Here is a 25,316-nt window from a genome sequence, read left to right as displayed (position 1 = left end):
GAAATGCCTTTTTGTGATGTGTGTGGAGAATAAAACCAGGAGCTATTGAGAGGGCGTGTGGTCTCTGGAAACAGTTTAATGGAATTTATATAATGTCTAATTTGCAGATACTTATAGAATTCAATATTGGGAGATTAAATTTATCTGCAATAGTAGCAAAGGATGATAGGCCTGAAGAGTCTGAAATATCTGAAAGTTAAAAAATACCCCTACTTTGCATTTAGAGCTAAGTCTATTGGAGATAGTGTCAACAGAAGTTGTGATATCTTTGGGAGAGACCAGAGTTGTATTACTGCTTTACTGTAGGGAGCAGACACTTTTTATATGGGGTTGAGAGACGGCTACTCCAAAGTATATTTTAAATTATGTTGAAAGGAGAGATCTGGCACTAGTGGGTTAACTTTTGAGACAGAGGACGAGTGTGCAGATCTACTCAAGCAGGTGCAGCTTAGAGGAGGTATATGTGCTCTTGCGGGTGGTGCTCATATGTAACAAAGTCAGTGATAACATGTATCCACATGAAGAGGAAGAAACATTAGAGCAACTCACCCAAGGCCAGTGAAGATCTTTATTTATTCATGTGGCAAGTACAGCTGGATATCACAACGGGAAGGCTCAGATGTTACGTGGGGGAGCAGCAGACGTCTCCGGGCCACGGTCCGTATCGCGCAGTAAATGCGCTGCGTCAGGCCCCTAGGGCGTCTGTCGTCAGTTCCTGCTTTATTCAATCAGGTTACCATAGTGATGTAAACAAAAAACATTACGTGCACACCAAGTGAGTTAAAAACAGGTACAAAAAATACAAAACTATTCTCCTATGTTTAAAGCTAACGATCTGATTAATACGGATGGTTTATATGAGCACGCTTAATTCATTCTTGTCGTTTAATCCGATCGGGCCGTTGGCGTCCAATCGGATGATCCACCGGGCCTCTTTTACCAATAGCGTCTCATCTTTATTTCTGCCTTTTTGGTTGTATTCCACACGCTCCAGCGCAGAAAATTTAATCTCACTCGAGTTTGAATTATGTTGTATCTGCATATGGGAAATGAGTCGTGGTGCCCCTTTTCCAGTCCGCAACGAGCGGACGTGTTCGCGAATGCGGTGGAAAGGGGGGCATTTTAGCTTTAAACATAGGAGAATAGTTTTGTATTTTTTGTACCTGTTTTTAACTCACTTGGTGTGCACGTAATGTTTTTTGTTTACATCACTATGGCAACCTGATTGAATAAAGCAGGAACTGACGACAGACGCCCTAGGGGCCTGACGAAGCGCATTTACTGCGCGATACGGACCGTGGCCCGGAGACATCTGCTGCTCCCCCACGTAACATCTGAGCCTTCCCGTTGTGATATCCAGCTGTACCTTGCCACATGAATAAATAAAGATCTTCACTGGCCTTGGGTGAGTCGCTCTAATGTTTCTTCCTCTTCATTTGGATACATATATTTTAAATGAGACTGCAGAACTTTGGGCTGTCTCAACATCAACCAACTGTTTTGAGTTATCATCTACCTGGCTTCAAATTTTTTTTAAATCGCTTTAATAGAGCAGATTTTGTGCTTCTAAATCTGCTCTATAAAGCAGGGCAGGAAGCAGCGCTTCCCAACAGGCGCGACGTCACTGAGGCCTTGCTGGGCGCTTGCTTCCGCCCTTAGATCATCTATGCATGAGAGTTCTTTTTCTAATAGGGTGCCTCCAGCTGTTTCCCAACTACAACTCCCAGCATGCCATGATTGCTAGTAGCTGTCAGGCCATGCTAAGAATTGTAGTTTTGAAACAGCTGGAGGCACCCTATCAGATAAATAACACTCATGCCTAGTGCTGGGCGGTATACAGTACCGGTATGAACCGGATACCGTTTTTTTTTCTCCCACGGTATGGATTTTTGCCCATACCACTATACCAGTCGGGCCCCTCGCCCACCCTCCGGATCAATTGTAGAGCCCAGCGCGGCGCCCTCACTTGTCCCACAGAAGCTAATCTATTTACTGTGTCCCCCCGCTGCGCCTGTCAGCACGATCAATCCCCACCGCTAGCGGGGTCCCTGTGCCCACTAGCGGTGTCACAAGAATGCCGAGCGCGGCTCTGTTCCCCGTCCCTGTCAGCTCTCAGGGTACGGGAACAGATTTAAAAGCCTCACGTAGTACTGCGCAGGTGCAGCACTACGCAAATAGCGTAGGGCTAACGTAGGCAGCACTAGGAGCGCTACGCCATGCGCATTACTATGTTAGCTGCGCGCAAGGCTTTTAAATCTGTTCCCGTACCCTGAGAGCTGACAGAGCCGCGCTCGGCATTCTTGTGACACCGCTAGTGGGCACAGGGACCCCGCTAGCAGTGATGGTAGCGCTCGCGGGGGGCACATTTTACACCGTGATACCGCGATAAAAAAAAAAAATACTGTGATATTCATTTTAGGCCATACCGCCCAGCACTACTCATGCCAGATGTGTATAACATATATATTTATCAGACTTACCCATCTGGAGGATCAGCGCACCAATGCGCGCAGCCCCAGCTATCAGAGTGCTCGCTCTCGCCTGTTTGATTGACAGGCGGGAGCGAGCACCACAGTGACTGAATTTCGACTTATTGCCAGGCTTAAATGAGTCGAAATTCTGTAGTGACGTCACTGCCGAATGCATTCGGCCACTAGGAGGGCGACCCCTAGCGGCCGAATTTAAAAGTGATTTTAAACTGGTTTAAAATCACTTTTTTTAAATTAAATTATATTAGAGATATGTTGTAGTACTTAAGTACTACAACATATCAATTTTTTGATATCATGACAGTGCCCATTTAACAGATCAGGACATCCTAGACCTCCTCTCTCTATTGGTAAACACATGAGTTTTGAAGACACTCTAGCCTTTTTTCCTTTCCAAATGTACTGTAACAGCAGTCTTTGTAAACTGAGAATTCTAGAATATGGCAGCTGGACTGGTAGATTCCGGAAAAGATTTTAGGCAAGAGTGTCATGCTTATCATGGACACTCTACCTAGCCAAGAGATGGGCATCTTCACATATTTTTCCATATCTCGTTTGAGAGAGGAGATCAGAATATCATAGTTACCGACCACCAGATTAGATGATGGGACAGTTAATGTGATCCCTAGGTAGGGCATTTGTCCATCTGTCCATGTAAATGGATATTCTTTTTGTAATTTGACCTTCATATCTAATGAGATTGCTAGCCCTAAAACTAGTGACTTCCCCGCATTAATTTTGTAATAACTCATAACTCAAGTATATCTATTATTCCTCTCAAAAATTGTTCAGGGGATTTAATAGACAGTATGACGTTGTCTGCAAAGAGACCTATTTTGTGCTCTTTATTCCCAACCTGAACACCTTTAATCAATTTTGAGGATCAAATCATTTGGGCAAGAGGTTCCATAACAAGAGTAAAAATTTGTGGGGAAAGGGGACACCACTGTCTAGTGCCATTAGAGATTAAAAATTCTTCCAATAATGCTCCAGATGTATAGACCCTTGCTGATGTTCCACTATATAGGGCTTTAACTGCATTGAAAAATGAATGTGTAAGATCAAATTTAAGAAGTACTCCCTCCAGGTAACCCCAATGGACGTGGTCAAATGCCTTCTCCGCATCTAAAGTTAGGAGCAGAGAAGGCATTCGCCGCCGCTCCAGTATTGATATGATGTCCATAAATCTACGGGTACCATTTAGTGTTTGTCTACCCCTTTCAAAGCCAACCTGATCGTTCATTATAAGAGAAGGGAGGATATTGTTTAACCTATTGGTTAAGATGGACGCATAGAGTTTAAGATCTCAGTAAGGCAATTGGTCTAAAAGCAGACGAGCAGATATTATTGCCTCATTGAACATCCTAATTAAATATGGGGCGAAATGCAGACCATGTAGATTATAATAATCATTTGAGAGGCCATCTGGTCCTGGGGACTTCTGGGCTTTTAACAATGTAATTGCCTTCACTACCTCAATTTCTGCAATAGGGGCCACAAGTTTAGACAACTGGGAGGGAGATGTTTGTGGGAGGTTTACTTTCTCTATAAAAAGATGAGATAAAGAAGGGGTCGGGTTGAGCATTCACAGTTTTCTTTAAGATTGTATAGGGCCCCATAGTATTTAGCGAATACATTTGCAATACCTTTTGGGTCGATTATTTTCTCCCTGCATGAGTTATAGATATATGTAATTCGTGATTTTGAGTATTTACCATTTAACTGTTTAGCAAATTAGGCCCCAGGTCTATTTCCCTGCCAGTATTGAGATAGTTTAAGCCACTGTAATTTAAGGTCACATTTATGGGAGCGTAAATGTTGTAATTGGGCTCTGAGATCAGAGATTTCCTCAACTCTTTTGGAGTCATAACTGATCTTATTCTGGTTATGGAGGACAGCTAGTGTATTCTGGATTTTTTTTTATATCTCTTGTGTATTTAGTTTTTTAAAATGTGAGCCCTGTTTAATAAAGTGGCTCCTAATGGTTGCCTTATGGGCACACCATAGCGTAATATCTGAAACGTCTTTGGTATCATTATCGGAGAAATATTGACTAATGGATTCAACAGTTGGTTTCATATAGGTGGGATGATGCAGTATGTATGAGTTTAACCTCCATAGTGAATCTTGTGAATATGGGACTTGCTCTTTTATGGAGAGCAAAATGGGGCTGTGATCTGACCATGAAATTACCTCAATTTCTGTTGTTTCCACTAAGTGTAAAAAGGATTTTTCTACCAAAAAGAAATCAATTCTAGAATACATCTCATGTTGAGGAGAAAAAAAGTAAAATCTCACTTACCTAGATATTGTGTTCTCCATGGATCATATAATTGACAAGTTTGGAGGGTTTTAGTGTATGGAGTTGGTTCATTTGCCTGGCGGGTGTTTGTGGAATCCATAGTGGGCCATTGTACTTGGTTAAAAATCCCCATTTTTAAGTAAAAAACCTTTTTAATTTGTCATTTTAAATAAAAAAAAAGAATTTATGCTGTTTAGTATTGGGGCTATACAATGATACTATTGTATATAATAGATTATTAATTGTACAAACAACTATAACGTAACGACCGTCAGGATCTATCCATGTATTAGATAGTGGTGGTTACTGAATCTCTTATTAATATTGAAACCTCACCCTTTTTATATAATCGAGGGGAGGAACTAATATGGGGAAATGATTTGTTTGTTAACCTAAAAAGATCTTTATTATTCAAATGTGTTTCTTGTACACAACAGATACCTGTATTGTGTTGTTTAAATTCTTTAAACAAAAGGGATCTTTTATATGGGGAGTTCAGGCCCTTGACATTCATTGATAGGACTTTCAATGCCATTTATCTACATAGTCAGTCATCATTATTCAGCAAAATATAAAAATTCCAATATCAACTGGACAAAATATTACCAAAATGAATTTATTTCTAGTGGATGAAAAAAAACTAAATTTACTAGCTCTCACAAGACTAAGGTTGTGTTTATTCGACTATTAGAAAGGAAACAAGAAAGAATAGGAAAAAGCAACTAAAAGGGAAATACATTAACTGATATGGCCGCCACACGCGATGTATGGTCCTGGGTGCCATTCTTATGCACCCAGTAAGGGGATTGATGGAATAATTCCATCAGGTTCTATTAATGCTATTCCGGCATAAACTTATATAACAATAATTGTATAAATATGTATATGCACAAAACAAAACATAATTTTTTATTTATTAACGCTGGTCCAGTCCAGTAGTAACTGGTTTGGTGTTTTTTTGTGTGCATTAGGTGCCTCCATATCCTCAATCTGTAGACCCCAGTCCTGGCAGAGTTTCAATAGTTCCTGGGGGGAGGATGCCACATATCTGTTCCCTTTAAAGGAAATAATAGTTTTTACAGGGAATCCCCACTTGTATATAATGCCATGTGCACGGAGAGAGCGAGTTCCTTTGCAAAGTCCCTTCTTTTGGACAATGTGGCTGCAGATAGGTCTGAAAAAATTTAGATGTTATTACATTTTTCCGGTAGCTGAGGCAAATTTCTTATCACAGCCAATATTTTTTCTTTAGTGCGGAAAAAATGTACCTGCAGAATTACATCTCTAAGCTGCGATAGGGGGCATCCTAGGTTTTAGTAGTCTATGAGCTCTATCGATCGTTAAATCTAAGTTCGAACAATGCGGCAATAGAATGGAAAAAAATTCTGTCAGGTAAGTGAACAGATCTTCATTTTTTATTGTTTCTCGAATGCTGCGTCTACGGAGATTGTTTCTCCTTGACCGATCCTCCATATTAATTATTTTAGTTTTTAAGGCATTTAGTTCTTCTTTTAGTTTTCCTACTTCACTGGCAACCGTTTTGTGGGCTATAATTACTTTGTCCAGCTTCTCCTCAATATGAGAAGTACGGGAGCCTAGTGCTTGTATTTCATTGTGGATACTTGTTACTGCATTTTGCAGAATGTCTGTAAAGGAGATCTGAAGTTCTGACAGCATTTGCCTCATAGAGGATTCTGTCACAGGTGGTCCTTCCTTCTTATCCCCTCCAGACATTAGATCACTCTCATTAGAATCAGTTTTTTTATTTTTTATTTGAGAAGGCAGTTCATTAAGAGCCAGATTTGGTGGAGGCGAAATAACAAACTCCTACTGATTGCTGCACGGGCGGCCGGGCTGAAAGCCACTGGGGCTGACAGTTTTGCTAAAGATGGGACATCTAGAACATTAACCTTTCTAATATACTTCATAATACAATTCAATTTCCTTTTTATAGAAATCATGGCTTCCAAAAAAAACACTTATTCCCATACCATCCAGAACATAATCCTGCTGGCTGCAGCATTATCTTTGTGCAAGCTGAAGCACAGGCGGGGACAAAGTCCACTAAGTGAGGATGGAACTAGTACTTTCCTGTCCAATTATACCAAAAATCTGCAATTTTGGTATTTTTTTTATGTCTATGCCATTCACCGTACAGGATCATTAACATTATATTTTTAGACTAGACATTTGTCTAGTTTAGACATTTCTTCCACATGGCAATAAATGAATACACTAACCATACATTATACATCATACCACATGCTACACTAACTGAAGCTGTAGCATTAGAAATTTTAACTTACTGGCTGGCACTATTAGTTGTGACATGACAGCAAGCATTACAACATGACATTCTGGGGGGATCTTATGAGGCACATTTATGGGAGCACTAAGAAAGTTATGCAAAGACATGGTTAGGGTAGGATAGAAATTATATGCAATATTGACCCCAGCAACATTCTGCCTGAAAACATTCTTTAAAATGACACAGTATGAAATGATACATGTGATAAACATTATGCAAATGTTTTACCAATACATTCCTTCTTATTGCCAGTGCGTAAAAGCCCTTAGTATTGTCAGACTTGCTCATGTGTAAATTGTTGTAACTGAACAAACTATACACATGTAAATGCATGGTGGGTGTGGGGTGAAGTTTGGAAAAAAAAAGTGGGTTGCCTAGCAGGCTATTATATTTCATTTCATGTAGCCCATTTATAGTGGAAACCTTTTTTTATATTATGCAAAAATTACAGTTTATAATATTATTGAATTATGTGAATTGATATGTGATGCTATAAGGGTGTCCGGTTACCAGAAGTTGGTGGCCATATACAAAACTGTGAGTTGCTGAATTTTTTAAGTTCTATTGAGTAAAATAACAGAAACGACTACAGCAAGTTGTATTTAGATACCTCAAGTTGGAATAAACCACTGACTTTTAAGGAAAAGCCCCCAGAAAAAGTGGTATGAGAGCTGCTTTACATTGACTATTCCATCCTTGACAGTCCGGTTGTTGATGAAGAAGAGGACTAAAGCCCCGCTGCTTCCCCATATCCTCTAATGTTTTGTTAAGTAGTTTGACCCTTTGATTCAACCCTCCCTACCCTTCTGCACTTGCCTCTCCTATAACAGATTGTAATGTTTTGTTACTCGACTATATATATATTTTTTTTCAGGATAGAGCGGAGTGTTACTGTAGCATGTTTATTTTTTATTTTTATTGAAGAGCCAAGGTACATGCTCTCAAATCACCCAAGTGCAAGTAAGAAGTGCCAGTGTTCACACAAAAAAACGTGCACGAGGATGCAGTCTATCGCAAGCCCTCCTCCGAAAGGAGAGAGGCCCCCCAACAAACCAAACCCTTTGCCTCCATGTCAAAAGACACCTGCAAGGTTCCAGGTACAATTTCCCCTTTTGCCAAAGCTACTCAGGGACCGAAAGTGTTCCCGGCAGACAACTAGGCGTTAACCAGGTTGTCACCAAGGAACCAGTAAAACCAGTTTGGCATACTGCCAAAGCAGGGTTACCACAGGGTATAACAGTGAGGTGAGGAACCTCATGGCCACACACACCTCCCCTAGACCGGCAGGAGGGACACTCAGAAGGGCTACTGCACCCTACCAAATCCTTGTGAACAAACAGAACACAAAAAGTGGACACAGGGACAAAATTAAATACATATGTGGATGTACGCAGTGTGTAATACTGCCCGGACATCGGACTGAATCTATAAAAATTCCCCAATCCTAGCCGGAAGGCCGGGATACTAAGGGTGAGTATGCCCAGAAGAGTGAGAGAAAAAGTGCATGCTACATGCTTTCCTTCAAGTGGGGTTGCTAATCCCAAGTGAATTCCGGCACCCTGGGATCACCACTCCCAGGGCACTTGTGCACCTCGGCCTTCACTCTACCGAGACCTTAAGGCCAGATCCAGCAGAAACAGGTCTCATAAAGATGACTTCTGCCCTCCACAGCCATCCCTGGCACACCTGTCCTACTGTGTAGTTCCCCATCCTGCCTTGGTGGTCTTCTACACCGCCAACTAGCAGGAAAGGTACTACATTTGATTTTAACCAAAAGGCTGAGAAGCGTGTTAGTATAGCATGTGGTGCAATGTATAGCTTAGAAAACCTGTGCTTTATATTGTACTGCCATACTTTGTATGATTTGCAGTCTGGCTTACCCATTTCCATAATGGAGACTTTTACAGCACCAGAGCACATCATACAGAGAAAGTAAAAAAGAAAAGTGTAAAAAAAAGTTTATAAAAAGTCTATAAAGAGTGAGGGATAGTCAGCTAATTTATTTAGTACACTGTCCTAGCAAATATTAGTTCATCAGCATTAAACAAAAAAGTATTATTATTATTATTATTAATATTATTATTATAATTATTATGAGGAGTGACACAGCACAGCAACTCCAGAGCAATAAATAACTAATCTTCTGAACATACTACAGGGTGGGCTATTTATATGGATACACCTTAATAAAATGGGAATGGTTGGTGATATTAACTTCCTGTTTGTGGCACATTAGTATATGTGAGGGGGGAAACTTTTCAAGATGGGTGGTGACCATGGCGGCCAATTTGAAGTCCTCCATTTTGAATCCAACTTTTGTTTTTTCAATAGGAAGAGGGTCATGTGAAACATCAAACTTATTGGGAATGACAATGATGTGCTTGGTTTTAATGTAACTTTATTCTTTCATGAGTTATTTACAAGTTTCTGACCACTTATAAAATGTGTTCATTGTGCTGCCCATTGTGTTGGATTGTCAATGCAACCCTCTTCTCCCACTCTTCACACACTGATAGCAACACCGCAGGAGAAATGCTAGCACAGGCTTCCAGTATCCGTAGTTTCGGGTGCTGCACATCTCGTATCTTCACAGCATAGACAACTGCCTTCAGATGACACCAAAGATAAAAGTCTAAGGGGGTCAGATCGGGAGACCTTGGGGGCCATTCAACTGGCCCACGTCGACCAATCCACTTTCAAGGAAACTGTTCATCTAGGAATGCTCAGACCTGACACCCATAATGTGGTGGTGCACCATCTTGCTGAAAAAAACTCAGGGAACGCGACATGTTCAGTGATGAGGCAAACTTTTATGTGAATGGAAAAGTTAACAAACAAAACCACCGGTATTGGTCTGACACAAACCCACATTGAATAGATCCCTCCAAGACTGTTGGAACACAAAAATTGATGGTATGGTGTGGCACATGGGGTACAAAGATAGTGGGGCCATTCTTCATCAATGGAAACCTCAAGGCCACTGGATATGTGAAATTGCTACATGATGATGTGTTTCCCTCTTTATGCACTGAAGCTGGCATGTTCCCTGAGTTTTTCCAGCAAGATGGTGCACCACCACATTATGGGTGTCAGGTCCGAGCATTCCTAGATGAACAGTTTCCTGGAAAGTTGATTGGTCGTCGTGGGCCAGTTGAATGGCCCCAAGGTCTCCCGATCTGACCCCCTTAGACTTTTATCTTTGGGGTCATCTGAAGGCAATTGTCTATGCTGTGAAGATACGAGATGTGCAGCACCTGAAACTACGGATACTGGAAGCATGTGCTAGCATTTCTCCTGTGGTGTTGCTATCAGTGTGTGAAGAGTAGGAGAAGAGGGTTGCATTGGCAATCCAACACAATGGCAGCACATTGAACACATTTTATAAGTGGTCAAAAACTTGTAAATAACTCATGAAAGAATAAAGTTATGTTAAAACCAAGCACATCATTGTTTTTCTTGTGAAATTCCCAATAAGTTTGATGTGTCACATGACCCTCTTCCTATTGAAAAAACAAAAATTGGATTCAAAATGGCCACCATGGTCACCACCCATCTTGAAAAGTTTCCCCCCTCACATATACTAATGTGCCACAAACAGGAAGTTAATATCACCAACCATTCCCATTTTATTAAGATGTATCCATATAAATGGCCCACCCTGTAGTTGTTAGTCACTCTCCAAAGTGAACAAGATTTCCCATCACTAGGCCTGAATAGCCAATGGTCTTACTTTTCAGAGTTAAAAAAATGCACCTCTCTAGTGTTTATTTGCACACTAGTGATGCTTTTGTTTTGTTTGTGGTGTTAGAAGTACTGGCCTCATAAGCCATTTTATTTTTTTTTTTTTATTGAAAATAACTTTTTTTTAGCAACCAGACATCATTACACATACAAACGATGTACTGCATCCCAGTGCAGGCTAGGAAGCAGCACACAATAAATGAATACAGTTACCATACATAGCTTGCCAGTAAAACATACAGCACAGGTGTCCTGACACTATACATCATACCGCATGCTACACTAACATTCCTGCATCCATTATGAAACAAAGTTAAACAATGAAGCATTACAGACAGTAATAGGGCATGGGGGTTGGGGGGGATAAAGGGGGTATGGAGGGGAGATCACAGGCCCAAAGCTTTATTGAAAGGAAAAAAAAACAAGAGGGAGAGGGGGAAGTCAATAGATGTTAGGCCTCTTCTTCCTTCATATCTGGACTGTCCCTGATGAAATAGTTCCTGAGAAGCCTGCGGCAGTCCTGGACAGACATCTTCTCCGGGTTTATAATAAGGTGTTTTCTGGATAATTAGAAAGTGTCCTTATAACAGTACATAAGGTACCAGGCCTCTTGGAGAGCCTTAACCATGCTGTATCCAAGAAATAGTCTGTAAAGCAGAGAGCAATGTGACATGTTACTATTGGGAGCTCTGAGATCATATTCCAGGGGCACTGACAAAAGAGATACAAGTTTTTTTTTCTGAGTGAATGAGTACCGCCTGGATTCCCAAAGTCCACAGGCATGCATACAAGGCAGGGCCTTCTTAATAACTATCAATGCCAAATCCCAAAACTAGCCTTATGAACAGACTAAATCATTTCAAGTTTATCTACAAAGTTAATCATATTTCTAATCATTATCAGCCAATAGTCTTACTTTTTTACATGAATTTGGATTCCAAAAATTGCACCTTGCTAGTGTTTGCACACTAGTGATGCTTTTGTGTTGTTTGTGGTGTTAGCAGTACTGACCTCATTAGACATTCATTGCTCAGTAGCTCAACCCCAAGAGAAGGATGGTTAAATACTGACAGTGAATGACCAGAACTGCCCCATAAACATGTCTTTGTTTAGTTAAAGCGAGTAAACTTCAAGTTCCAATTCAAGGGAAAAAAAATATCCCTTTAGAGAAGCAGCTAATTTATGGTTTTAAAAAAATGTCAGTTTTATTTTTTAAATACTGAGTTCTATGGAACTCAATAGAAGTATGTATTTCCTAGCAATACAATTTAAGGCCATAAAAGTAAGTGCAAGGTTCTTTTTTTTATCCCTTTGTGGCTCAAAAAACATCAATTTTTGGGCAATTTTTATCGATAAAAATGTCTGGTTTACAAATCATATAATATCATTTGCTACAGTATAAATAAATGAACAAGAAAAAAAGATGAAAAACTGTTCAAAAATGGTATAAGTGCAAGAAAAGAAAAGCTTCAGGGTTGGTTCACACCACGTTTTGTACTTACGGTTCCCGTATATGGCTGGGAGGAGGGGCTTAACCGCGGCGCCCGCACTCAGCCATATAGGGGAACCGTATAGCCCCCCCCAGCCGTATACGGGAACCGTAAGTACGAAATGTGGCGTGAAACCACCCTAAGCAATTTTGCTATTTGTGAAAAACATGCATCTTTTTAATACATGTGGGGAAAGAACACATTACGTGGTTAAATAGATAAATGTAAATTACCCCCCATAGTTCTCAGATTGCGGTGAGAAAAAAAAGTGTATTTGGGCCATTATTTTTGGGATGAAAATACCCAAAAGCTGATGTTTTTTTCTAAACCATAAACTGCTGAAACCAGAACCTTGCACCAAAGCTAAAAAGGAGCTGCTTTTCTAATGGGATATCTTTTACTTGAATATGCAAAGGCATGCAAATGATTTGCAGAAATGAATCATGGGTTTTATTTGCAACTTGAAGTCCACTCGCCTTAACTAAACAAAGCCATGTTTATGGGGCAGTTCTGGCCATTCACTATGAGTATTCAACCAGCCTTCTCTTGTGAGTTCAGCTACTGACCAGTGATCAAGTGTAAGTGCCTTTTGGCTTTGATCAAGTGTAGTATCTGTTCTTATCAGTTTTGGTGACGCCGGGATGGGTGCTGCATGGAGAATGCAGGTTTTCCGGGGCTGGTTCTGAGGAATGAGCTCGACGGCTGCCTCGATGTGACCTGTTCCCTCCAGGTCTTGCCATGAGGCTGAGAGGGTCTAGAGCTGAGGTACTTTTGTGCCTCGGGGAGTGGTGACCCCCGAGGTGCCGAAACTCACTGGGAGTATTGGCTCACTGAGTTGAAGCACGGGCACCATAATCTCTTGATTCCTGGCTTTCTGGCTAGGATCAGAGAAATTTTTATAGATCCGGCCGGATGTCCGGGGAGTATATCTGCACACATTCACTTATTTATTTCTTTTTGTCTCACTGTGTCACTTTTTGCGTGTTGTGTGTTCACAGGATTTGTCAGGATGCGGTAGCCCTTCTGGGTGTCCCTCCTGGCGGTCTAGGGGAGGTGTGTGTGGCCATTAGGTTCCGCACCCCCCTGCAAACACCCAGGGTACTCTTGCTTTGGCAGGGTACCTACGGTTATCGGCTGTGCGGGCGGGAGCATTTGTGGTCCCCTAGTAGCTTCGGCGAAAAGGGACATCGAACCTGGAACCTCGCAGGTACCTTTTGGTCCGGAGGCGAAGGGTAAGGTTTGTTGGGGGGCCTCTCTCCTATCGGAGAAGGGCTTGCGATAGACCGCATCCTTTGTGCACGTTTTTTTAGTGTAACACGTTTTCACTTTTTCTTGCACTTTGGGTGAATCGAGAGCACGTTCCTCGGCTTTAGATAAAAAAAAAAAATCAAGAGCATGTTCCTCGGAAATCAAAAAAAAAAAAAAAAAAAGTGATCAAGTGTATTATCTGTGAGATATGAGATACAATTTTATCCATCACTACTGTATCTTTTTAATTTTTAAATGGTACCCTACAAAAAATTTTATCAAAAAAGGTATTTCCATCACTTTTTGGGATTGCTAAAGTCCAAAAAAGAATAAAAACTGCCTGCAAAAATAGACTTCTATGGGAGAAAAACGCTGCGATTTTGACATAAAAATCGCCAGTGGCTCAATATGCTGGGACTTTTGAAAAAAGCCAAGAAGCTGAAAAAATTGTGAAAAAACTCCAAAAGGATAAAAAAAAAATGCCAAAATGAAAAACGCCAAGTAGAAAAAGAATTTTGCGATTTCTCATTAAATCAATGAGAAATCGCTAAATTCTTTTTCTACTTGGCATTTTTCATTTTGGCGTTTTTTTTTTTGGAGTTTTTTCTCTCATTTTTCAGCTTCTTGGCAGTTTTCAAAAGTCCCAGCATATTGAGCCACTGGCATTTTTTATGTCAAAATCGCAGCTACCATCTGGCCACAGCGTTTTTTGGCTGAATAAACGGCAGATTTGGCATTTTTCTCTGCGTGTTTTACCCCCCCCCCCCCCCCCCCAAAAAAAAAAAAAAAAGTAGAAATTTAGCCTTATATTTCCTATTCCATTTGAGTATACTTCTGGCTTTGGCTCAAAAACTGCAGTGGCAGTTTTCCCCAAAAACGCAGGAAAAAACCTATGTGGAAACATAGCCCTACACTCCTCTCCCCTTGCTGCGTTGGTCTTTTAAAAAATATATAGGGCATGTGATTTATCTCTTTTGCATTCTCTGACCTCTTCTTATTTGTCCATTTGCATGCTGTTGCAGTGCAATGTGTAAAATGTGTACTATAGGATGTTATTTTTTTCCTTTTCCTGTGTATTGTCCTCTTGCTTTAAAAAAGCATGTACATATTATGCCATGTTTAAGCCAGCGCTGCATCCCAGTATACTATATGTATTTGATGACCGATTTCAATTAAGATAATTTCATTTAAAAAATGGTTAAAGGGGTCTTCCATCCAAAAATTATCAGTGGACAAGCCACAGGATAGCCTATTAATAGCCTATTAATAGTTGATTGGCACAAACACATGGCACCCCTGCGGCGTTGGATTTTCCTTATTATTTACGTCAGTTTGGACACCAGAAGCCTTGGCTCCACATATTGTTTGTAGTAGTGATGCCAGGTTACTGCAGCACAACTCTCATTAACTTCATTTGTAACCCAGGATTAGTGATGAGCAGAAGATTCCATACTCGAATTTGGAATATTTTGCTAATATATTGACTATTATTTGTCCTATGTTCACGAAATTTTGGCTGAGATCAAGTGTAGTATCTGTTCTTATCAATGGTTTAGTCTCTGCCATTGATGTAGGATGGATGCTGCATGGAGGATCAGGTGTTTCAGGGCTGGTGAAACGAAACCAGCTCAACGGCTGTCCTGATGTGACCTGTTTCCTCCGGGTCTTGCCATGGGGGGTGTGTGTTATAACTCACTGAGTGAAAGCACTGCACCATTACTCTTCACCTTTAGCACTCACCCTTGGTATCCCGGCCTTCTGGCTAGGATCAGGGAAACTTTTATAGATCCGGCTGGATAACTGGGCAGTATATCTGCACTCGCCCACTTATTATTTATTTTTTTTTTTGTTTGTCACTGTGCCACATTTATGTGTCTGTTTTTGTACACAGGATTGTCAGGATGTGGTAGCCCTTCTGGGTGTCCCTCCTGGCGGTCTAGGGGAGGTGTGTGTGGCCATTAGGTCCCTCACCTCCCTGCAACCCCTGGGCATCTTGGCTTTGGTCAAGATGCCATCAGTATACGGCTCCTAGGCTGATACCTTGGTCAACGCCTAGGTTGAAGCCAGGAGCATTTTTGGCTCCTTAGTAACTTCGGCGAAAAGGGGCATCGTTGCAGGTGCCTTTTGGCCTGGAGGTTAAAGGTAGGTTTGTTGGGGGGGCCTCTCTCCTGTTGGAGAAGGGCTTAGCGATAGACCGCATCCTTTGTGCACATTTTTTTTAATGTGACACGTTTGCACTTTTTCTTGCACTTTGGGTGATAGAGAGCACTTGCCTCGGCTCTTAAAAAAAAAAAATCTGTTCATATCAGTTTCCTACTGGGGAAGAAGTCTCGCCGGTATGGGACTGGTGGGGATGAGTGCTGCATGGAGGGGCAGGTGTTCCGGGGCTGGTTTTGAGGAATCAGTTTGATGGCTGTCCTGATGTGACCTGTTTCCTCCAGGTCTTGCCATGAGGTTGGGGGGTGTAGAGCTGAGGTACTTCTGTTCCTTGGGGAGTGGTGACTCTGAGGTGCCGAAACTCACTGGCCGTTATAACTCACTGAGTAAACGCACTGCACCATACTCTTCACCTTTTGCACTCACCCTTGGTATCCTGGCCTCCTGGCTAGGATCAGGGAAATTTTTAAGCGCACTCATTCACTTATTCACTTTTTTTTGTATGTCACTGTGCCACGTTCGTGTTTTTCTTTGTACTCAGGATGCAGTAGCCCTTCTGGGTGTCCCTCCTGGTTGTCTAGGGGAGGTGTGTGGCCTTTTGGTTCCTCACCTCCCTGCAATCCCTGGGTATCTTTGCTTTGGTCAAGATGCCATCAGTATACGGCTCCTCAGCTGATACCTTGGTTAACGCCTAGGTTGAAGCCAAGTGCATTTTCGGCCCCTTAGTAGTTTTGGTGAAAAGGGACATCGAACCTGGATCCTTGCAGGTGCCTTTTGGCCAGGAGGTGAAGGTTAGGTTTGTTGGGGGGCCTCTCTCCTGTTGGAGAAGGGCTTAGCGATAGCCCGCATCCTTTGTGCACGTTTTTTTTTTTTTGTGTGACACGTTTGCACTTTTTCTCACACTTTGAGTACTTGCCTCGGCTCTTTAAAAAAAAATCTTTTCTTATCAGTTTCATTCTGGTGGGGATGGGTGTATCAGGGCATTCCGTGGCTGTTTCTAAGGAATCAGCTTGACGGCTGCCCTAATGTGACCTGTTTTCTCCAGATCTCGCTGAGAGGGTCTAGAGCCGAGGTACTTTAGTGCCTCGGGGAGTGGTGACCCTGAGGTGCCGAAACTCACTGAGTGGTAGCATGGGCACCATGAACTCTTCACCTTGTGGCACTCACCTTCCCGGCCTTATGGCTAGGATCAGATAATTTTTTTTATAGGTCCGGGCAGTGTATCTGCACACATTCACTTATTCATTTATTTTTGTGTCACTTTTTGCGTGTTGTGTGTCCACAGGATTTTTCAGCATGTGGTAGCCCTTCTGGGTGTCCCTCCTGGCGGTCTAGGGGAGGTGTGAGTGTCCATAAGGTTCTGCACCTCCCTGCAAACACCCTGGGTACTCCTGCATTGGCATGGTACCGACCATTATCGGCACTGTGGGCAGATACCTTGGCTAACGCCAAGGGGGATGACTGGAGCATTTGTGGTCCCTTAGTAGCTTCGGCAAAAAGGGACATCGAACATGGAGCCTCACAGGTACCTTTTTTGGTCCGGAGGCGAAGGGTAAGGTTTGTTGGGGGGCCTCTCTCCTATAGGAGAAGGGCTTGCGATAGTCCGCATCCTTTGTGCATGTTTTTTTTTATAGTGTAACATGTTTGCACTTTTTCTTGCATGTTGGGTGATTTGAGAGCACGTTCCTCAGCTCAATAAAAAAAATCTGTTCTTATCAGTTTCAGCCAGTGATTTGAAGTGCTGGTGAGGATAGGTTTACTAGGGCATTCCGGGGCTGGTTCTGAGGAATCATCTCAATGGCTGCCCTGATGTGACCTGTTTTCTCCAGGTCTCACCATGAGGTTGAGAGGGTCTAGAGCCGAGGTATTTTAGTGCTTTTGGGGAGTGGTGGTGCCAAAACTCACTGGGTGTCCCTCCTAGCAGTCTAGGGGTGTGTGTGGCCATTAGGTTCCACTCCCTCTGCAAAAACCCTGGGTACTCCTGCATGGGCAGAGTACCGACCATTATCAGCTCTGCGGGCAGATACCTTGGCTAACACCAAGGGGGATGCCGGGAGCATTTGTGGTCCCTTAGTAGCCTCGGCAAAAAGGGACATCGAACCTGGAACCTTGCAGGTACCTTTTGGTCCAGAGGCGAAGGGTAAGGTTTGTTAGGGGGCCTCTGCCCTATCGGAGAAGGGCTTGTGATAGACCGCATCCTTTGTGCACGCTTTTTTAGTGTAACACGTTTGCACTTTTTCTTGTACTTGGTGATTCGAGAGCACGTTCCTCGGCTCTTAGATAAAGGAAGCACGGGCACCATGAACTTTTCACTTTGTGACACTCACCTCTTGATTCCCAGCCATCTGGCTAGGATCAGAAAAATGTTTATAGATCCCGGCAGTATACCTGCATACATTCACTTATTTCTTTCTTTCTTTTTTTTTTTGTGTTACTTTTTATGTTCACAGGATTGTTAGGATGCGGTAGCCCTTCTTGGTGTCCCGTCTAGGGGAGGTGTGTGTGGCCATTAGGTTCCGCACCTCCCTGCAAACACCCCGGGTACTCCTGCTTTGGCAGGGTACCGACCGTTATCGGCTCTGTGGGCAGATACCTTGGCTAACGCCAAGGGGGATGCCGAGAGCATTTTTGGTCCCTTAGTAGCTTCAGCGAAAATGGACATTGAACCTGGAACCTCACAGGTACCTTTTGGTCCAGAGGCGAAGGATAAGGTTTGTTGGGGTGGCCTATCTCCTATCGGAGAAGGGCTTGTGATAGACAGCATCCTTTGTGCATGTTTTTTTTTAGTGTAACACGTTTGCACTTTTTCTTTCACTTTGAGTGATTCGAGAGCACGTTCCTCTGCTCTTAGATATGTTCACGAAATTCGCATATTCGCTATGTTCATTCATTTTCCATGTGAAAATTTGCATGAAAGATTTTCATACAAAATTAGCATGTGAGAAAAAAAACCTGAAAATGTGCATGTAAAATTTGCATAACAATTTGCATGTGAAAGAAAAAAAAAAGAATATTCATCATTACGAATATATAGCACTATATTCTAAATATTCGCAAAATCGCGAAGTGACGATATTCTCCATAAAAATTCACATTACGAATATTTGTGCTCAACTCTATCCAGGGTCACTACTAAGAAATGTACAGCGCTGAGTATCCTGGCTTTCAAACCGACTCAAAAGAATATTGAAAACCATGGTTGCCCAGTGTATAGCCGAGGAACGTGCTCTCAAATCACCCAAAGTGCAAGAAAAAGTGCACAAAGGATGTGGTCTATCGCAAGCCCTTCTCCGACAGGAGAGAGGCCTCCCAAATGTAATCACAGCCTGAGGGTCCATTAACATGGGCAGATTTAATTGTGAGCTAGCAGCGTGTTTCCCACTGCGAGTCTGAATCCAGGCTTACTCTCTTTGCAGCAAAATTTCCACTACAGAAAATCTGCAGCAGATTACATCGAAGTCAATGTAATCTGCTCTGGATTTTCCACTGCTTAAAATCTGCCAAGGAGAGCCCGCGTCAATTCAGATTTGCAGTGGGAAACATTCTGCTATCTGGCAATGAAATCTGTCCATGTGAAAGGACCCTAAAAGATTCCATAGATTGCTCATAACTTTCAGAAAAATAATCATTCAGCCAACAGTTTACTTTCCCAGCTTCTCCATACAAATGGGTAAATCTGGGTGAAAACATGCTTATCTATCCTAAAATAATAGATTCCATATATACAGTGTATGTTTGTAGGGTCTTGGGGTATCATGGGGTAAGCATGCTGTAGTTTTTCCTGTTGATTTAATCCTTTTCAATAGAAACTCCAAAATTCAGCAACTCACAGTTTTTGAATATGCTCTCAAACGTCTGGTAACCGGACAAAAATTTAGTGACACTTATAATAATTCATATCATTCAATAATATTATAAACTGTAATTTTTGCCAAAATATATAAAAGGTTTCTACTAAATCTGGGCTACATGAAATACAATAGCCTACTAGAACACTTTTGTTTCCAAACATCCCCCCGCCCACCATGCATTTACATGTATATAACATTCATATTTACATGTGTATAGCATTTACTTACAATAATTTATACATAAACAAGACCGGCAATACAAAGGGCTTTTACACACTGGCAATAAGAAGAAATGGATCGGTAAGACATTTGCAACATGTATCATTTCAAAGAATGTCTTTAGGCAGAAAGTAGCCTCTGTCAGGAACTGTTCGCAGCAGCATAGGTTTGCTATGGGGATTTGCTCCTGCTCTGGACAGTTCCTGATACGGACAGAGAGCATTGTGGTCAGACTGGAAAGAACTAGACAACTTCCTCTGGTGCATGCAGCAGCTGATAAGTACTGGAAGGATTAAGATTGTTTAAATAGAAGTAATTTACATACCGTATTTTTCGCCGTATAAGACGCACTTTTTCTTCCCCAAAACTGGGGGGGAAAAGTTGGTGCGTCTTATACAGCGAATACACACCTATCGGGTCGGTCCCTGCGGCCATCAACAGCCGGGACCCGTTGCTAATACAGGACATCACCGATCGCGGTGATGCCCTGTATTAACCCTTCAGACGCGGCGATCAAAGCTGACCGCCGCGTCTGGAGGGAAAGTGACACTAACCCAGCCGCTCAGTCGGGCTGTTCGGGACCGCCACGGTGAAATCGCGGCATCCCGAACAGCTTACAGGACACTGGGAGGGACCTCACCTGCCTCCTCGGTGTCTGCTCCGTGTCGGGATCCCCTGCATGGCCGGCGCCATCACGTCGTCGCGTGCGCCATCCCGTCATCCGATAGGAACGGCGTGCATAGTGATGTGATGACGGCAACAGAGAGCGAGGATCCCGGGGAAGAAGACGTCCGGAGCGTCGGGGGACACCACGGGGCCGCGGCGACAGCGATGGAGCGACATCCAGGGCAGCGGTTAAGGGTCCGGAGCGGCGGGGACACGTGAGTATTACCTCCTATACCAGTGGTCTTCAACCTGCGGACCTCCAGATGTTGCAAAACTACAACTCCCAGCATGCCCGGACAGCAAACGGCTGTCCGGGCATGCTGGGAGTTATAGTTTTGCAACATCTAGAGGTCCGCAGGTTGAAGATCGCTGTTGGGTTCAGAATCTTTTTTTCTAGATTTTGCACCTTTAAAATTGGGTGCGTCTTATATTCCAGTGCATCCTGTAGGGCGAAAAATACGGTATCTGTTTAACTTTCTGGCACGAGTTGATTTTTAAACATTTTTTTCCTGCGGAGTACCCCTTTAAAGGGGTTAGCCAGGAATAGAAAAACATTGCTTCATTCTCTAAGAAAGAGCGCCACCCTTGATCTCAGCTTGCGTGGTGAATTGCAGATCAGTTCCATTGAAGTGAATAGAGCTAAGTTGCAATACCATACACAACCTGAGGACAGGTGTGGCACTGTTTTTTGGAAGAAGGCAACTGTGTTTTTCTTCTAATAGATAACCACGTTAAGACTCTTTCTGATAGAGTAATCTTATTAAGAGCTGTTTTTTTTTTTCTTAGAGCATTTAGGGTAAAGACGGAGATGAGTATCCTCTGAGTGATATGACAGCTCTGTATAACAATCCTAATAGAAGAAGAAAAATAGAGGGCACTTGAGCGGATCATTCTCCATTAACTGTAATGTAGCACTTTGCGACTCATAATTGTAGCAAGATTAGTTTACATTTTTGTCCATTTTCACTGAATAATTTAACACTATCGTCAATGTGCACACAATATAAGGGCTTTTATTTCTTATTACTAATTTTATTTAGCATCATGCACTTTAAATCAAAATTTCCCAGAAATGTAACACCTGAATTACGCAGTATGCAAATTAGTATAGGAAGTGAATTAATTATTCTAGGTTATATTGTGGAATATTACAACTGGCTCACACAATTGCACAGACACTGTACAGTGATCCCTCAACTTACAATGGCCTCAACATACAATAGTTTCAACATCCAATGATCTTTTCTGGACCATTGTAACTTGAAACCAGACTTAACATACAATGCTGTAGAATCTGTGAAATGTGTCAATGGCTGGAAGTACCGACCAATCAGAATGGGCATTTCACTGGTAAAACCCCTGTATTACTGAAGTACATGCACTGACTGGTGTCTGGTAGCGCCCCCTACTGTACAGGGAGGTACTACGTGTTCTGTACTACTTTTAACCTATGCCAAGGTTAGCTGCTCCTTTTGAACCAAGTAAGGACGACTCCATTTTACTTTTTTTTAGGACATTGTGTGTACTATACAGGACCTGAAGAGACTCCTGTTCTCTACATAGACCAGTGTTTCCCAACGAGGGTGCCTCTAGCTGTTGCAAAACTACAACTCCCAGCATGCTGGGAGTTGTAGTTTTGCAAAAGCTGGAGCCACCCTGGTTGGGAAACACTGACATAGACAGTGATTTACAGCTCCCAGCAGATCTGTCTTACTTTTACATGTAAGGATTTGCTTTATCTCTATTAGTTATCTACTTATTTTTCTTTAATCCTCACTTTTTCCTATTTTTGGATGACATTTTGTTGGCTTCAGAACCAATTACCAGGTTCCCATAGAGTTATGGTCTCAACATACAATGGTTTCAACATACAATGGTCGTCCTGGAACCGATTAATATTGTAACTTGAGGGACTACTGTATACACTACTAGGACTACACCTGCATACTGGGACTGATCTGCACAGACCTCGTGTCCAACAAAGACTGGAATGTGCAAACCAAGTGGAAGTAGCCTTTATTATTATTTCGTTTCAGTTTAGTTTATATAACTCCTATTTTTTTTTCATGAGCCTAATACAGGTGCATTTTTGCATCCACATTACTGCCACAAGTCCCTGACCCACTGCAGGTCCAATGACCTGAACTGACAGCATCATACATTTGATTGTATAAGGCACTGGTAATTTGTTTTTATATAGAGCAGCAAAGCCTATTATTAGAGAATAATGTAGAGGCTCTAGTGTATGTCTTGTGCTTACCTGTTGTAGTTGATGTAGCAGGAGTGGGTTAGGCTCCACTGTGGATACAAATCCATCATAGAAATGCTTCTGTAAGGCTAGGTTTCCACTTGTTTTTTTTTTCTGGCAGTTTTTGGAAAACTGCCACTGCAGTTTTTGAGCAAAAGCCAGAAGTGGATCCATAAGGAATAGGACATATAAAATAAGGATTTATACTTCTCCTCCGTTATGGATCCTCTTCTGACTTTGGCTCAAAAACTGCAGAGGCAGATATCCAAAAACTGCCAAAAAAAAAAACAAGTGGAAACCTAGCCTAATGCTGCCTACATTTCTTATAACTCCTCTGGCTTTCGATATGGTGTTTGATCACTGCACTTGGTCAATCTAATTAAACTGCTAGTGCTGGAGTTTACCTAGTTGAAATCATTAGACTCATAAGTGTGTAAAGGTCAGTTCACATTATGTACAGTTTTGATGCGTTTTCTTATTTAATGTGCGTTTTTTAGAGAAAAATTACCATGAGGTGAAAATGTTGTGACCTATAATCACAACTAAGGTGATTTATGAGGATTTAAAGTCTTCAGACTGTGTTTGCACATTGGATTTGTGCTCAATTTTTCACGTTTTTCCAGCATTTGGGCTATATTTGCTTCACTTTCCAAAATAGCAATAAAAAGACAAATTTTGACCATGATTTGCTCGATTGCAGTAATATAGTTTCTTTTATGCAGCAATTTGGCAAAATCATGGTATAAGCTTAAAAAAAAGCAAGACAGGAAATGGAGAGGTGTATATATTTACGATAAATCTTCATTCCAGTAAGATAACAGCAGCTGCCGCAGCAATAGCGTGCAAGTAAAGTTGGGAGGGGGTCAATGAGCTAACAGGTGCGATTTAATAGGCGATGATGTCATCTTGTAGTTCACAGATGACCGGGACTGACCACTTCCTCTGACACATTGAAGGGGTACTCCATTGGCCAGTGTTCAGAATTAAATGTTCCGAATGCTGTTTTCACGCTGCGGGAGTTGGCCAACCCCTTGTGACATCACGGCCACGCCCCTCTGAATGCAAGTCTATGAGAGGGGGCATGGCAGCAGCCATGCCCACTCCCACTGACGTGCATTGAGGGGGCATGGCCATGATGACATGAGGGGCGTGGCCAACCCCCGCAGCATAAAAACTGTTCATTTAGTTCCGAACGCTGCCCAGTGGAGTACCCCTTTAAGCCATGTAAGGTTGGGTTCATATATGTCTGGCATCCGGGATAAGTGAACTCAGCCTAAATCTCGATGCAACTGATGCCACAACTGATGACAACTTGTCTTCAGTTGTATGGCATACATTGTTTCTGGGCAACGGACAGGGGAACACAGCAAGCTGCGTTCCCCTGTCCAGTCCCCTCAAAATTGAGACGCTGAATGATTGTGAACTGTCCCATTCAAATGAATATGATCAGTTCTAGCATGCCGGAGGGAAACTGTGCCAGATGCCGCACATATGTGAACCCAGCCTAACTTTCTGTGGGGCTGACTGGTGATCACATGGCCAAGTTAGAGTAATGAAATGATGAAAGGGTCCAGAGGTGGGCACCAATAAGCCACGCCTATTTTGAACCATTTAGATACAAGGGCTATGGCAGCAAACTGAATCTTTTCCGGGGTAAAGGAAAGCCTAGCTACATCTCAGTTTGTAAAGTAATATCAACACTTGTCCATGTTCCATATGGCTAAAAACATAGAGAAACATTCTTTTCTAGGAGAACACTATGTTGTATCCAGTCCAGTGTATTTCTATGTAGTATGTGCTGTGGAAACATAAAATAATGTTTGCTTTATGTTCTGACTCTATTCTATGTACCGTATATACTCGAGTATAAGCCGAGTTTTTCAGCACAATTTTTCGTGCTGAAAACGCCCCCCTCGGCTTATACTCGAGTGAACTCTCCGCCTGTCAATCCCTTCTCAGTGGCCTTCAATAGAGATGAGCAAACTTACAGTAAATTCGATTCGTCATGAACTTCTCGGCTCGGCAGTTGATGACTTATCCTGTGTAAATTAGTTCAGCCTTCAGGTGCTCCGGTGGGCTGGAAAAGGTGGATACAGTCCTAGGAAAGAGTCTCCTAGGACTGTATCCACCTTATCTAGCCCACCGGAGCACCTGAAAGCTGAACTAATTTATGCAGGAAAAGTCATCAACTGCCGAGCCGAGAAGTTTGTGACAAATCGAATTTACTGTAAGTTCGCTCATCTCTGGTCTTCAACCTGCGGACCTCCAGATGTTGCAAAACTACAACTCCCAGCATTCCCGGACAGCCGATGGCTGTCCGGGCATGCTGGGAGTTGTAGTTTTGCAACATCTGGCGGTCCGCAGGTTGAAGACCACTGATGAAGGGATTGACAGGCGGTGATGATGAAGGGGGGGGAGGATGATGACAAAGGCCGCAGTGGTCTTCAACCTGCGGACCTCCAGATGTTGCAAAACTACAACTCCCAGCATGCCCGGACAGCCGATGGCTGTCCGGGCATGCTGGGAGTTGTAGTTTTGCAACATCTGGAGGTCCGCAGGTTGAAGACCACTGATGAAGGGATTAACAGGCGGTGATG

The 25,316-nt window shown here is 42.4% G+C and overlaps 1 protein-coding gene and 1 non-coding gene across 9 annotated transcripts in view; one reads left to right on the top strand and one right to left on the bottom strand.

Annotated features, from left to right (window-relative positions):
• The window catches only part of HDAC9 (histone deacetylase 9), a 656,589-nt gene that overhangs the window by 112,022 nt on the left and 519,251 nt on the right, over window positions 1-25,316 (top strand). The gene's annotated exons all lie outside the window — the stretch shown is intronic.
• On the bottom strand, window positions 11,774-11,900 carry LOC130274767 (U4atac minor spliceosomal RNA). Its single transcript, XR_008844480.1, has one exon. It is a non-coding gene; the product is annotated as a U4atac minor spliceosomal RNA (small nuclear RNA).

Source organism: Hyla sarda, chromosome 5 (genome assembly GCF_029499605.1).
Source record: "Hyla sarda isolate aHylSar1 chromosome 5, aHylSar1.hap1, whole genome shotgun sequence".
Lineage (NCBI taxonomy): Eukaryota > Metazoa > Chordata > Amphibia > Anura > Hylidae > Hyla > Hyla sarda.
Note: the sequence above shows the minus strand (reverse complement) of the source record. Positions and strands in the feature narration are given on the sequence as shown.